Source organism: Pongo pygmaeus, chromosome 16 (genome assembly GCF_028885625.2).
Source record: "Pongo pygmaeus isolate AG05252 chromosome 16, NHGRI_mPonPyg2-v2.0_pri, whole genome shotgun sequence".
NCBI lineage: Eukaryota > Metazoa > Chordata > Mammalia > Primates > Hominidae > Pongo > Pongo pygmaeus.
The window spans coordinates 30,472,952-30,486,882 of NC_072389.2; the positions used below are offsets into that span (position 1 = coordinate 30,472,952).

At 34.8% G+C, this 13,931-nt stretch overlaps 1 long non-coding RNA gene across 1 annotated transcript in view; it reads right to left on the reverse strand.

The window, feature by feature from the left end:
- The window catches only part of LOC129013556 (uncharacterized), a 33,763-nt gene extending 21,802 nt beyond the window's left edge, over positions 1–11,961 (reverse strand). The window contains exons 1-2 of the long non-coding RNA XR_010123869.1: positions 3,383–11,961; positions 432–1,176 (exon numbers count right to left, since the gene is read on the reverse strand). This is a non-coding gene — a long non-coding RNA (uncharacterized LOC129013556). The remainder of the gene's footprint in view (positions 1–431; positions 1,177–3,382) is intronic.
- Between the last annotated feature and the right edge of the window lie 1,970 nt (positions 11,962–13,931).

The following is a 13,931-nucleotide window of genomic DNA, read 5'->3' on the forward strand; positions in this document are numbered from 1 at the left end:
GAAAACCCAAGAATCCTTTTATATGATTAACAGCCCTTTGTGTATTTTTTCAGTGAACTATGTGCTCAAGTCACTTTTCCTTTGAACTGGTATTTTTCCCCGATTATATCTTACACACCAAGGGTTTCACTCTTATGTGATGTCACAACTAACTTTTTCAACTTTGTAATTTCATTTTTACTATCAATCTTTGTGTTTCTTGTTGCTTCTACAATGTGTATCATCAGTAATTTCCTCAAAATTGGAGAGAAATTCATTTGTTTTCTGAAACTCTATAATTTCTGCAGTTAATTTAAACCTCTGATTCATTTTAAATTCTTCATGCTACATACCATGAAGATGAATCTAATTCTTCATCCATTTGGCTAACAATCTGCCCCCATGAATGCAGATTAACTTTAATACACTTTCTGTTTCTCATGTCAACTTACAGGTGTTCTATTCGATGACATTACTTTCCTTATAAATATGCCATTAACATAACTCAAGATTTTGTAAGTCTGTGATACCCGATCAAGTCACCTTCCTCATTCCCAATCTTTACGTCTTCGTAATTTTTTTTCTCACAACAAAAGTGACAATCAAAATGTCTAGCTGTAGGAAAAATGCCTTTTTTTTAAAAAAAAAAAGATGAAATTATAAATTGACTCATAATAAAGAACAAAACTCTTCAATACCATCCAGATTTTCCCTGAGGAACTAGAACACCCTGGAATATGTATACACTCCCATAAATAAATATACTGAATACAAAAAATAAGGCAGTTCCAAGCAACCAGTTATCGCAAAATGATTAAACAAATTGTTTTTCAAAGTGACATAATGACTAAAAATATACTGGTTTCTTTACTTGATTTGTATCTATTTTACCGTCAATTGCTAGTGCATTCCCTCTTAAGAAACATGAAAATAAATACATTCATTGTATCTCTACTCCTTTGTACTAAGACATCATGTATTCCTCTTTAGATAGGTCTTATGATGGATGTTGTGGTCAACTCTTTAAAACATACAACTAATTGATAATGAGCTTTTGCCTTTAATACAAGCAGACAAACAATACATACAAATATAGTTTAAGTTGACAATTGGGAATGTGTTCTAACAGGTATGGAGCTAGAATCTGAGCACTATAATCACTATAATAGGATACTCTGATAACCTTCCCTTTCATCTTTTATGAAGTCAACACTAAACCCGTAAAATATGGAATTACTTTTTTCTTTTGGGGGGGGGGGGGCACGGGGAAACGGTCTCGTTGTATCGCCCAGGCAAGTCCCGAACTCCTGGACTCAAGCTATCCTCCTGCCTCTGGCTCCCTAAGAACTCGGATTACACAGATTACAGGCATAAGCCACTTTTTCTTGGAGGAGAGGGGAAGGGAAGTGATGGAATTTCTCTATGTTTATTACTTTATTCCCATACACGCCGTTCTATTTTCCAAAGTATAAATGTGCTACTTTTATAATCAGGGAAGAATTACTAAATGTTCAATCATTAAGATACCCAAGTTATAATTATTTTTCTTTTTTTGTCAGAGTAAAGAAAATACTGTAATTACATAATTTTGTAATACTTTTTACCTACACAAATACAAAACAAACAGTAATGGTTTCTAAACAAAATAGTATTATGAAATAAAAAGCTTTCAAATGTTACTTGAATGGAAACTGAATAGCCTTTTATATTTCAATATTTAAATAGGAAAACATTTACCTCAAACTCATATCCCCTCTTCCCTTCAAATCATATTCCTTATAGAGGCGTGAGCCTCTATAATCTTAGCACTTTAGGAGGCCAAGGCAGGTGGATCACCTGAGGTCAGGAGTTCAAGACCAGCCTGGCCAACACGGTGAAACCCTGTCTCTACTAAGAATATAAAAATTAGCTGGGCATGGTGATACATGCTTAAAATCCCAGCTACTTGGGAGGCTGAGGTGGGAGGATGGCTTGAACCCTGGTATCAGAGGCTACAGTGAGCCAAGATTGTGCCACTGCATTCCAGTCTCGGGAAGAGAATCAGACTCCATCTCAAATAAATAAATGAATATAAATAAATACATAAGTAAATAAGTACACACAACTGGGATAAAAATAAATTTTATGTGGCGGGTATGGCAGCTCACGACTGTAATCCTAGCACTTTGGGAGGCTGAGGCGGGCAAATCACCTGAGGTCAGGAGTTTGAGACTAGCCTGACCAACATGGAGAAACTCTAACTCTACTAAAAATAAAAAAATTAGCTGGGCGTGGTGGCACATGTCTGTAATCCCAGCTACTTGGGAGGCTGGGCAGGAGAATCGCTTGAAATCGTGAGCTGGAGGTTGTGGTGATGCGAGATCGTGCCATTGCACTCCAGCCTGTGCAACAAGAGCAAAACTCCATCTCAAAAATAAAATAAAATATAAAATATAAAATAAAATTTAAAAAAATGTTATGGCCGGGTGTGGAGGCTCATGCCTATAATTCCAGTAGTTTGAGAGGCCAAGGCAGGTGAATCACTTGAGCTCAGGAGTTCAAGATCAGCCTGGCCAATATGGTGAAAACCTGACCCTACTAAAAAATATATACATAAACATTAGTCAGGTGTGGTGGTGCATGCCTGTAGTCCCAGCTACTTGGGAGGCTGAGGCAGGAGAATCACTTGAACCTGCGAGGTGGAGGCTGTGAGCTGAGATCATGCCTCTGCACTCCAGCCTGGGCAACAGAGTGAGACCCTGTCTCAGATAAATTTTATAAAGGATAACATAGCCAAACTACAAGCTATAGAGATTGTGCATACATCTGAATAAACATGAAATAGAAAAATAATTACAAGTATATATTACCTGTTATTCTACCATGTGTTTACATGCATAAACTGCTTTTTAATTATGCTATTAGCATTTTCATCTTTAAAATATAACTTCAAATATTCCAATCTCCTGAAAATGCTTTCTGTCTTCTGAATAAAGAACATAAATTTAAACTAGTCACCTTTGAAGATTACTTGCACATCAATTCATTAATTATATAAATGGTAAGATAAGGGAAATAAACATTTATTTACCTTTCCGTTTGAACTGAAATCCCAAAAAAGTTGATTAAGTTCCTATTTAAATGAAGAACTTATCATTCAGAGTAAATTTACTGATATTTAGAGCAAATGTATAACTACTAGTGAAATGAGAGACTATTGTGTTTTTGTAAACAGCAGGTGATAAAATACTTAACGATTCTCAATATTACAAAATAAATATGAAAATATGGTATGTGATAAATTAGTGTTCTTCTGTTTTACAAAAGGTGTTCATATAAATAAATGGCTGAATTAATGATTTGATAAAACTAGTCAGATAAGAAAATCAGATCTTGAGAATATAATACATTGACAAAAATGTCTCAATGTTTAATATTTTTTGAAAAAAATGATAGAAAATATTAAACACTGAAACACTGAGAAAAAACTATTAAACATGACCACAGGGGTGGCATCCTACCATGGGTACAATGTAGAAATGTAAAAGTTTTATATGGCAAATAATTCATTTCCTCAAAGAGAAAACAGCAAGAAACAAATATTAAAAACCAAGAACTCAAAGATTAACCAATCAAATGAAATGTAATGCATAATTCTTCTGGTGCTCATTTAAACATACATAAGACAGAGTGGAATAAGATTTATCAAAAATATTTGATAGATGGTACTATCTCCTTTGTAATATACATTAAGTAATTTTTAATTGTTAATAATTTTTACCAGATAGCATGAGGATTATGCTTAAAAGGATTGGTATCTCCAAACCTTAATATAAAATACATTGAGAAGAAATTACAAAAGAAAACCAGCAATTAGTTGATATTTACTGGGTAAGAGATGGCTTTTTTTCAAAAAATCAAAGTACGTTATCAGATTATATTTGCAAAACTTTTAAGAAATTTCATTAGCGTGATCTCATGAAAAACTGAAAGCATGACCAGGTCAGGACATCAAATTAATGGGAAAAATAACATCAAAGACTAAAAAGGTCTCTAATTATAATGACAAATATAGAAATATGTAACAAGTTTATAGCAGACCTTGCCAACTATTACTTACGAAGATCTACACATGTAAGGTAATATACCTAATATACCTTTCCAAGCACCCCTTACAAATATGGACTGTACTTTGTTATACAAGAATTCAGATTATGTATGGTGTATACACAATATATATTTTGGACCACAGGAGCTCACCAAAATTCATTCAGAATACTAAAAATAAAGGGTAGAATCAATCCCCCCCAAAAAACCAGCAAATAAGAAATTCAGTAGAATATGAAAGTTACTTCTAAATAATTTTTTTAGTTCAAGATTTTTTTTTAATTACTTAAATATAGAACCAAAAAAGGGTCGACTTTCTACCTTAATTAAGAGAGATTTAAGATTGAAAATAAATTAATACAGTCAAGACTAACATAAAAATAGCCTAGATAAAAGTGAATTACTCACTTGGATACAGATTTGCTCAAAAAACTGTTGTTATCATTCGCACAACTGAGAATTTTTTTTTTTTTTTGAGCCAATGTTTCACTCTGTTACCCAGCCTGGAGTTCAGTGTTGTGATTGTAGCCCACTGCTTAAGTGATCCTCCTGCTTCAGCTTCTGAAATAATTGGGTTCACAAGTGCATGCCACCATACCTAATTTTTTTTTTTTCTGTGAAGACAAGTTTCACTATTTGCCTATGCTCATCTGGAACTCCTGGGCTCAAGCAAAATGCCTTGGCCTCCAAAAATGCTATGATTGCAGGCTTGAGACAGCATGCACAACCTTGAGAAATTTAAATGAGGATTGTTTTCTTTGTGTGTTTAGAAGACACATAGGGATTTTAGTAAATTTTACTAGGTAGAGATAGGATATTGCGATTATTTTAAAAATGGATACATAAAAATATAAACCTATTCAGGATTAAATCACCATGGTAACTGTAACTTTCAAAATATGGCAAAATGTTGATAGTTATTAACTCTAGTTGCTAGATATCAGAAGGTTCATCATTCAGTTCTCATTTTTGGTGACTTCAATTTCTCATAATAACAAATATTTCCTCAAAAAGTGAGTTCATTAAATTACCAAATAACTCAGCAATTTCAATCCCCTATAAACATAATCAGATACGAAGACATGAACTCAGATATTTGTATGCCAATGCTCACTCAAATATTAATGGACATATTTTTAAATGTATTCATCTCTTAATGGACACTGTGAATGTTTTGGTGAGCACTGGCATACAAAATGTCCATTAGCAGAGGAATAGATTTAAAATTCTATCCATTAGCAGATGGATAAAAAATGTGGTGTTATATGTGTACACACACACACACTCATATATACACATATATACACACACGGATACATACACAAAATGGATTTACTCAGTCATAATAAGAAATGAAGTTCTCATGTATTACATGAAACTTGAAAGCATTAGGTGAAATAGGCCAGGAACCAAAAAACACATACTATGTGATTCAACTTGTAAGAAATACCTACAACAGGCAAAATCAAATGCAGAAAACATGATTGGGGAGACAAGGGACTAGGGATTAGAGTAACAGGTATAGAGTTTCCAATTAAGATGACAAAAGTTTTGAAAATGGTGATAGTTACACAACACTGTGAGTGCATTTAATGCTAATGAGTACTACAATTAAATCTGGTTAATATGGCAAATTTTATGTGATGCATAAACTATCACAACCGAAAAGTAACAAAATTATAGAACACAACTTTAATTGATAATCAGAAAGTATAAATTGGCAGATTCATTTCACTACTGTAAAACAAGCTGGGCACAGTGACTCACGCATAGAATCCCAGGACGTTGTGAGGCTGACACTGGGGGATTGCTTGAGTCCAGGAGTCCAAGATGAGGCTATGCAATGTAGTAAGACCCCATCTCTTTAAAAAAGAGATTATTCAGGCATGTCCATAGTCCCAGCTACTCAGAAGGCTGAGGCAAGAGGGTCCCTTGGGCCCAAAAAGTGGAGGCTGCAGTGAGCTATGATAGTGCCACTGCACTACAGCCTGGGAGACAGAATGAGAAATTGTATCCAAACAAAAACAAAACAAAACAAAACAAACTAAAAAACTGGTGAGCTGAGGATTCTGGGAGTATGGCAGAGCAGGATGCACCAGAACTCTTTCTCCCCTGAGATAATAAATACACCAGAATAATCGGTATGATATAACTGGTTTGGAACTCTGGAGGATTGTATTAACCTCTAAATTCAGGTTTTTTGAGGTTAATTTCACTCAACATCAACTCTTAGCAAAGTACAAATTACTTATCCCTAACTCCTACAGCCTCACGCAAGGTAGCTGTACACATTTCTGGGACAACTTACATACAGCTTGCAGAAGGAGTGAGGGTAGGCATAAACAAAAAACAAAACACACCACTCTGTTATACAAACATTGAGAGGCTGTGCTCTCATCAGTTTACCACTTCTAATCTCAAAGATGGTAAGACAGGTAAGCAGCTTTTAAAACAACTGTCTTAAAGTTGCTCAAAGAACTAAAGGAAGTGATGGAGAAGGTTAAGAAAATGATGCATGAGCAAAATGGAAGGATCAATTATCAAAAATAAAAAAAATTTCAAAAAGGAACCCCAAATGAAATTCTGGAACATGAAACATTCAATTAACTGAAATGAAAAATTTTCTAGAGGGATTCAAACGCATTATCTCGGCAGGCAACAAAAAAAGATCAGCAAACTTCAGAATTTTATCAATTCTGAGGAACAAAAAGAAAAAATATTGAAGAAAGGTAAGAGTCTAAACAGATTCCGGTCCCCCACCCAAGCTAACCAATACAAACAGTGCAGGATTCCCAAAAAAGAGAAAGCATGCAATAGAAAGAATATCTGAAGAAATTCTAGATGGAAACTTCTCAAATTTGATGAAAGACATGAATACTAACATCTAAGAACCTCAACAAACTCCAAGCAAGATGAACTCAAAAGACCCACAATGCGACACATTATCTTTCAACTATGAAGAGCAAAAGAGAAAGAATTCTGAAAGCAACAATAGAAAAATGATATAACAGGGATTATCAGTTAATTTCTCGTAAGGCCAGAAGGTAGTGGACTGACACATTCAATGTGCTAAAAAAAAAAAAAAAATACTCAACTAAGAATCTAATATCCAACAAAACTGTTAATTAAAAAGTAAGGGAGAAATTGATACGTTCCCAGATGTACAAACAACAGGAGTTTGTTTACATTACATCTACTCCCCCACCAAACAGAAACACTGAAAAGACTCCTGAAGGTTGAAATAAACAGTAAATGGAAGCCCTATAAAGAAATAAAGATGTGGTTAAAGGTAAATAGTTGAGCAATTATGAGAGGTTAATAATGGTGTACTGTCCCTCCACTTGTTTTTCATTACGAAACAGGCTCTGATTCTGTTGCACAGGCTAAAATGCAGTGGCATCATCATGGCTCACTGTAGCCTCAACCTTCAGGGAACAAGAGACCCTTGCATCTCATCTTCCTGAGTATCTGGGACTACAGGAATATGCCACCATACCCAGCTATTTTTTGTTGTTAAAATTTGTTTTGTAGAGACAGCCTCTTGCTATGTTGCACAGGCTGGTCTCAAACCAGCAATTCTCCTTCCTTAGCCTCCCAAAGTGCTGGGTATTACAGGCGTGAGCTACTATGCCCAGCCTGTTGCCTTTTTTAGATTCTACATGACTTGAAATTGATCAATTATAAAACCACACATTAGGCAAGAAACCAGTAAATATTATTGTAGAACTTTGATTATAACTCTACAAGTTATCTTCTAAAAAATTTAACAAAAAATAAATTTTAAAAAATATATTTTGGGCCAGGTGTGGTGGCTCAAGCCTGTAATCCCAGCACTTTGGGAGGCCGAGGTGGGCGGATCACGAGGTCAGGATATCGAGACCATCCTGGCTAAAAAGGTGAAACCCTGTCTCTACTAAAAATACAAAAAAATTAGCCAGGCGTGGTGGTGGGCACCTGTAGTCCCAGCTACTCGGGAGGCTGAGGCAGGAGAATGGCGTGAACCCTGGAGGCGGATCTTGCAGTGAGCCGAGATAACACCACTGTACTCCAGCCTGGGTGACAGAGAGGACTCCATCTCAAATATATATATATATATATATATATATATATTTATACACAATATGTTAAACATATAATTTTGTAATCAACTGAAAGGGGTAGGAGTGAAGGTGTTACAGAAGCAGTTATTTTTAGACTGCTAAAGTCAGACAAAACAGACTTTCAATCCAAAATGTTACAAACAAAAATGTACATTATACATTAATAAAAATTACAAGATAAAGATGAGCAATATTTATGATCCTAATAAACCATCAAAATATATGAAACAAAAACTGACATAAAAGAAGGGAGAAATAGACATTTCCTCACTAAGAAATGTAGACTTCAAGAACCTACTCTCAATGATGGGTAGAATAACCAGAAAACAAGTAAGAAAATAGAGATGTGGGCCAGGTGTGGTGGCTCACGCCTGTAATCCCAGCACTTTGGAAGGCCGAGGCAGGTGGATCACAAAGTCAGGAGTTTGAGACCAGCCTGGCCAACACGGCAAAACCCTGTCTCTACTAAAAATACAAAAATTAACTGGGTGTGGTGGCAGGCGCCTGTAATCCCAGCCACTTGGGAGGCTGAGGCAGGAGAATCACTTGAACCTGGGAGGCAGAGGTTGCAGTGAGCTGAGATCACGCCACTGCACTCCAGCCTGGGGGATAGAGCCAGACTCTGTCTCATCCCCCACCCCACAAAAAAAAAAGAGAAAACAGAAGTGTGCAACATCACAATAAATCAATTATATCTAACAGATATGCACACAACAATCTCTGAACAACAAAATGCACACTCCCCTTCAAGTGCATGAAATATTTTTCACAAAAAATGTAGTTAATTCACAAACTCAGTCTCAATAAATTTTGAAAAAACAGACAGAAAAAGCCTCTTCTCTGACCACAGCAAGACAATGAATTTAGAAATCAGTAACAGAAGGAAAGCCTTGGAAAAGTCACACATTTGTGGACATGAGAAAACACAAACAACTAGTACACCAAGAGGTTATAAAGAAAATTAGAAAATATGTGGGAATGAATGAAAATGAAAATAAAGCATGCTTTCTTATGAATCTTACACCTATAAATGTAACATGAAAAAAAATTTCAAATCAACCAACTGTACAAATTAAAGAACTACACAAGCAAAGTAAACACAAAGAGGAAAAGGAAGGACATAAAGAATGATACAGAGATGAATACAACAGAAAATGAACACAAAATAACCACTTGGTTCTTCATAAACAAAAATCAAGAAAACTGACAAACCTTCAGCTAAGTGGACTAGAAAAAAAGAGGGCAGACTCAAATTGCTACCATCAGAAACATAAAGTCTACAGAACTAAGAGATTTTAAGAGTACTTACTATAAGCAAGTGAATGTTAACAAATTAGATAATCTAGATGAAATGTACAAATTCCTACAAACCTAGGAAACTAAAGACCACCAAAACAAAACCACACACACAAAACTATTAACAGTATTGAATTATTAATGAAAAATCTTCCAGCCAGGCGCAGTGGCTCACGCCTGTAATCCCAGCACTTTGGGAGGCTGAGGCGGGCGGATCACAAGGTCAGGAGATCGAGACCATCCTGGCTAACACGGTGAAACCCCGTCTCTACTTAATATACAAAAAATTAGCCGGGTCTGGTGGCAGGAGCCTGTAGTCCCAGCTATGCGGGAGGCTGAGGCAGGAGAATGGCGTGAACCCAGGAGGTGGAGCTTGCAGTGAGCCGAGATCGCGCCACTGCACTCCAGCCTGGGTGACAGAGCATGACTCCATCGCCAAAAAAAAAAAAAAGAAAAAAAAATCTTCCATGAAAGAAATACTTAAATAACAAATAAGTGTTTTCAAACTTTTCTAAGAATTCAAGGAGGAAACACTCCCCAACACGTTTTATGGGGCCAGCATTACCCTCTTACTAAAGCAAGACAAAGACTAAGGAACAAAAAATTCAACATTCATCAAATTAGGAATAGAATGAAATCACATCACCATAGTAAAAGCTATAAATGAAAAACTCAAAACAAACATTATTCTCAAAGGTTAAATATTAAAAGGATTTCCTCTAGTATCAGTTACAAAGCAAGGATGCCTGCTTTTGGCACTTCTTTTCAACATAGTCTTACAAATCCTTGCCACAGCAATCAAGTAACAAAAGGAAAGAAATAACACCCAAGTCAGAAAAGAAGTAAAAGTATCTCTCTTGGCATCCACTAAAATTTTATAGGCTGGTCGGGCACAGTGACTCACGCCTGTAATTGCAGCACTTTTGGAGGCCAAGGGAGGAGAATCACTTGAGCTCAGGAGTTCGAGACCAGCCTGGCCAACATGATGAAACCCCATCTCTACTAAAAATACAAAAATTAGCCAGGCGTGGTGGCAGGCACGTGTAATCCCAGCTACTCGGGAGGCTGAGGCAGGAGAATTGTTCGAACCTGGGAGATAGTGCCACTGCACTCCAGCCTGGGCAACAGTGAGACTATGTCTCAAAAAAAAAATATTACGGGCTAAAATTTTCCTTGGGAGCATAAAATAAAAATCTTAGAACTAATAAATTCCACGAAATACCTGGCTACAAATTCAGCATGCAAAAACAGCAATGAACAATTCACAAAGGAAGTTCAAAGAACTATTCCACTTGCAATAGCATTTTAAAAATACAATACTTGGAAAGTAACTTAACCAGTAAGATCAAAGAAAATTTTTTGTACAATGAAATTTACAAATCATTTCTGAAAGAAATAAACGACATAAATAAAAAGACATCCCATGTTCATGGACTGGAAGAGTTAGTATTGTTTATGTCAATACTACTCATAGCAATGTGCAGACTTAATCCCTAAGTAAACTTCCCATGACATTTTTTGCAAAAATTTTAAAAAAAAATCCTAAAACTCATACAGAGTTTCAAAGGACTGAAACGAGCAAAACAAACCTGAAAAAGAACAAAGCTGGAAGAGTCACAGTTCTCAATTTCAAAATGTTAACTACAAAGCTACAATTATCAAAACAGTGTGATACTGGCATAAAGACAAACACAAAGAACAAGGAAATAGAATAAGGGGTTTCAAAAAACACATGCTTGCATAAATGCTGTTGATTTTGGACAAAAGATAAATAACTTTTTTAAAAAAAAAAAAACACACCTGCTATTATTTCAACACCTTTTTAAGCCAACATTTCAAAATAATTAAAGAAAAATATTACTTGTTTCTAGCCTGTGCCAGAAATACTCAAAATGGTTTCAAAGAGCCAGTAAAACATTAAAAACCTCTGACAACAGAACAAGTATAAAGCTGTTTTTTTAGGAATCATTTCAGAAATTCCAAATGAAATTATAACAACTATAATCAAGGAGTATATACTAAAATATAATTTACTTCATTCATGGGATGGAATAATGTTCAATTTTGGAATATGTTAATTTTAACCTTAATAATTATAAGGACAAGTTTTTCAACTATACAAAAAGAAATTTTATTAAACCTGTCACCAAATTTGGTAAAACATCTTTCTTCTAAAAGATTACTAAAATACCAGTAAGAACAAAAACAACCATGACCTAAGGGGATTGCAATTAACAGTCCAATTGCCAAGTGTACTTTCTACTTCCATATATCCTAGAAGTACTTACAAATGTACTTTACCAAAATAATTAAAATGACAAATTGCTCAAGAAAGTCATAATTTTAGAAATTCAGTAAAGACTACTAGAAAAGACATACAAAAAGTTTTCACATATCAATTAGGTAAGTTGAATGACTAATCCAAATCACTAAATTAACAAATAACTAAAAAATGCCTAGTATTAAAAAATACTTTAAAAAACTGCACTAGCAATATCCCCAAATTATTATTCCATTAACAATAGAAAGACCTACCTTGCAGTTGGATAGAAGACTCAATTTTAAAGATATCTATTCTCTCCTAATTAATCTATTAAATTTGTTGCAAATGAAATTAATACTGCATTTTTTTCCAACTTGCAAAACTAATTGTAAGCATCAATTGATAGAAAAAAATGCAAGTATACACAGGGAATATTCTGAAAAAGAAGAGAAATGAGACAGAACTCAATGGAATAGATAAGACAGTATAAATCATTAGTAATTATTAAAGTATCAATAAAATGGTAAGGCAAGTTAACAGAAATGTAGCCAATTTTACCTGGAAATTTTCTTTATGGTAGAACTTAACAGATAACTACACAGGTCAAAGTGAGTACTTTAAATATTTAATGCATTCATTAACACCAGAATGATGATTAATGGAAAAAGAAATGACTAACTGCTGAAATAGAAGGCAATACAAATAAATGATACTAATGGAAACGTTTTAAAAAACCACAAAACTCCGAAGTCATAAAACAGAACAAGATTATATTTCAATATACAACTTCTGTATAACCAAAAAATAAAACACCATAGTAAAATGAATGAGAAAAAACATATTTGCAATTCTAGACAAAATGTTAACATCTTTAATCATAAATGAACTCTTCAGAAATCAGTACAAAGAGACTAACATTACAAAGGAAGTGAAAATAAAAGGAACAGAGGAAAATGGAATAGCACAAACGAGTTACAAGGCTATATGAAGATGATGTAGTTAACATTAATAGCTAAGAAAGCAATTTCATTATAAATTATATTATCGATCCTTACAAATATTGATTATCTGATGTTTGTACAGCTTTAGGAAATAAAGAATTCTCAAATACTGTGGAAACTTACTAGAGTCATGGGGTGTTTACTCAAAAATGTAGATTTTTGCATAAACTTGGCCCCAGCAGTTCCAAACCGTAGGAATCACTCCAACAAAGTAATTAGATACACACGCACACACATACACATACATGTTTACTACATAGAAAATGTATAAGTAATATATCATCCCCCCAAAACTACTTATGTATCAACTGGTTTATAAAAAATTGGCTGTGGGGTAGAAGTAGAGAAAAGGCACTTAAGTAAAAATACTACATTTCACAAAATTCTATGTCCTTTGAATTCTTATGAAACATTTTTAATGAATCAATTTTATATTTACCCTGTGATTAGTGAAAATTATAAATATATGCACTTCATACTTATGAAAGCACTGAGATGAAGCCCTTTAAGTTCCACTATCCTGATTTCTTTGTTCAATAATGTCTGTCATTCCAGCTCCTGAGATATGATCCAACAGCAACCATGAAAACAATCATCGTGCCTACTTAAAATTCACTTCAATGATACTCTTTAGGTCACTTTCCAAAAGTGAGCTTTCTCAGTTTTTTACATCTGCAAGGAGTGTCCACTGAAACAAACATGAAGAATGTCTCCATACATCATAAAAAGCATTTTTAGATTTTGGTGAAGATGATGGTACAAATAGTGGCAGAGTTTCCCTTTTTCAGTCATCACCTGAGAGACACAGTTGGGAAAATGGGAAAAGGTTAGAAGCAAAGTTTGTATCATCAGCAAGAACTAATAAAATTTGTCTGTAAAATGGCATGCAACATTCATTCTATTATGAAGAAAGAGCACGTGGATCAAAATTTATTTTGGAGTATTCTAATAATAAAGGAGGTCAGATGTTAGCTCTCTTTCCTTCTTGTTGTTGTTGTCGTTTGTTTTTCTTGAGATGGAGTTTCACTCTTGTTGCCCAGGCTGGAGTGCAATGGCGTGATCTTGGCTCACTGCAATCTTTGCCTCCCAGGTTCAAGCGATTCTCCTGCCTCAGCCTCCCAAGTAGCTGGGATTACGCTACCACACCCAGCTAATTTTGTATTTTTAGTAGAGACGGGGTTTCACCATGTTGGTCAGGCTGTTCTT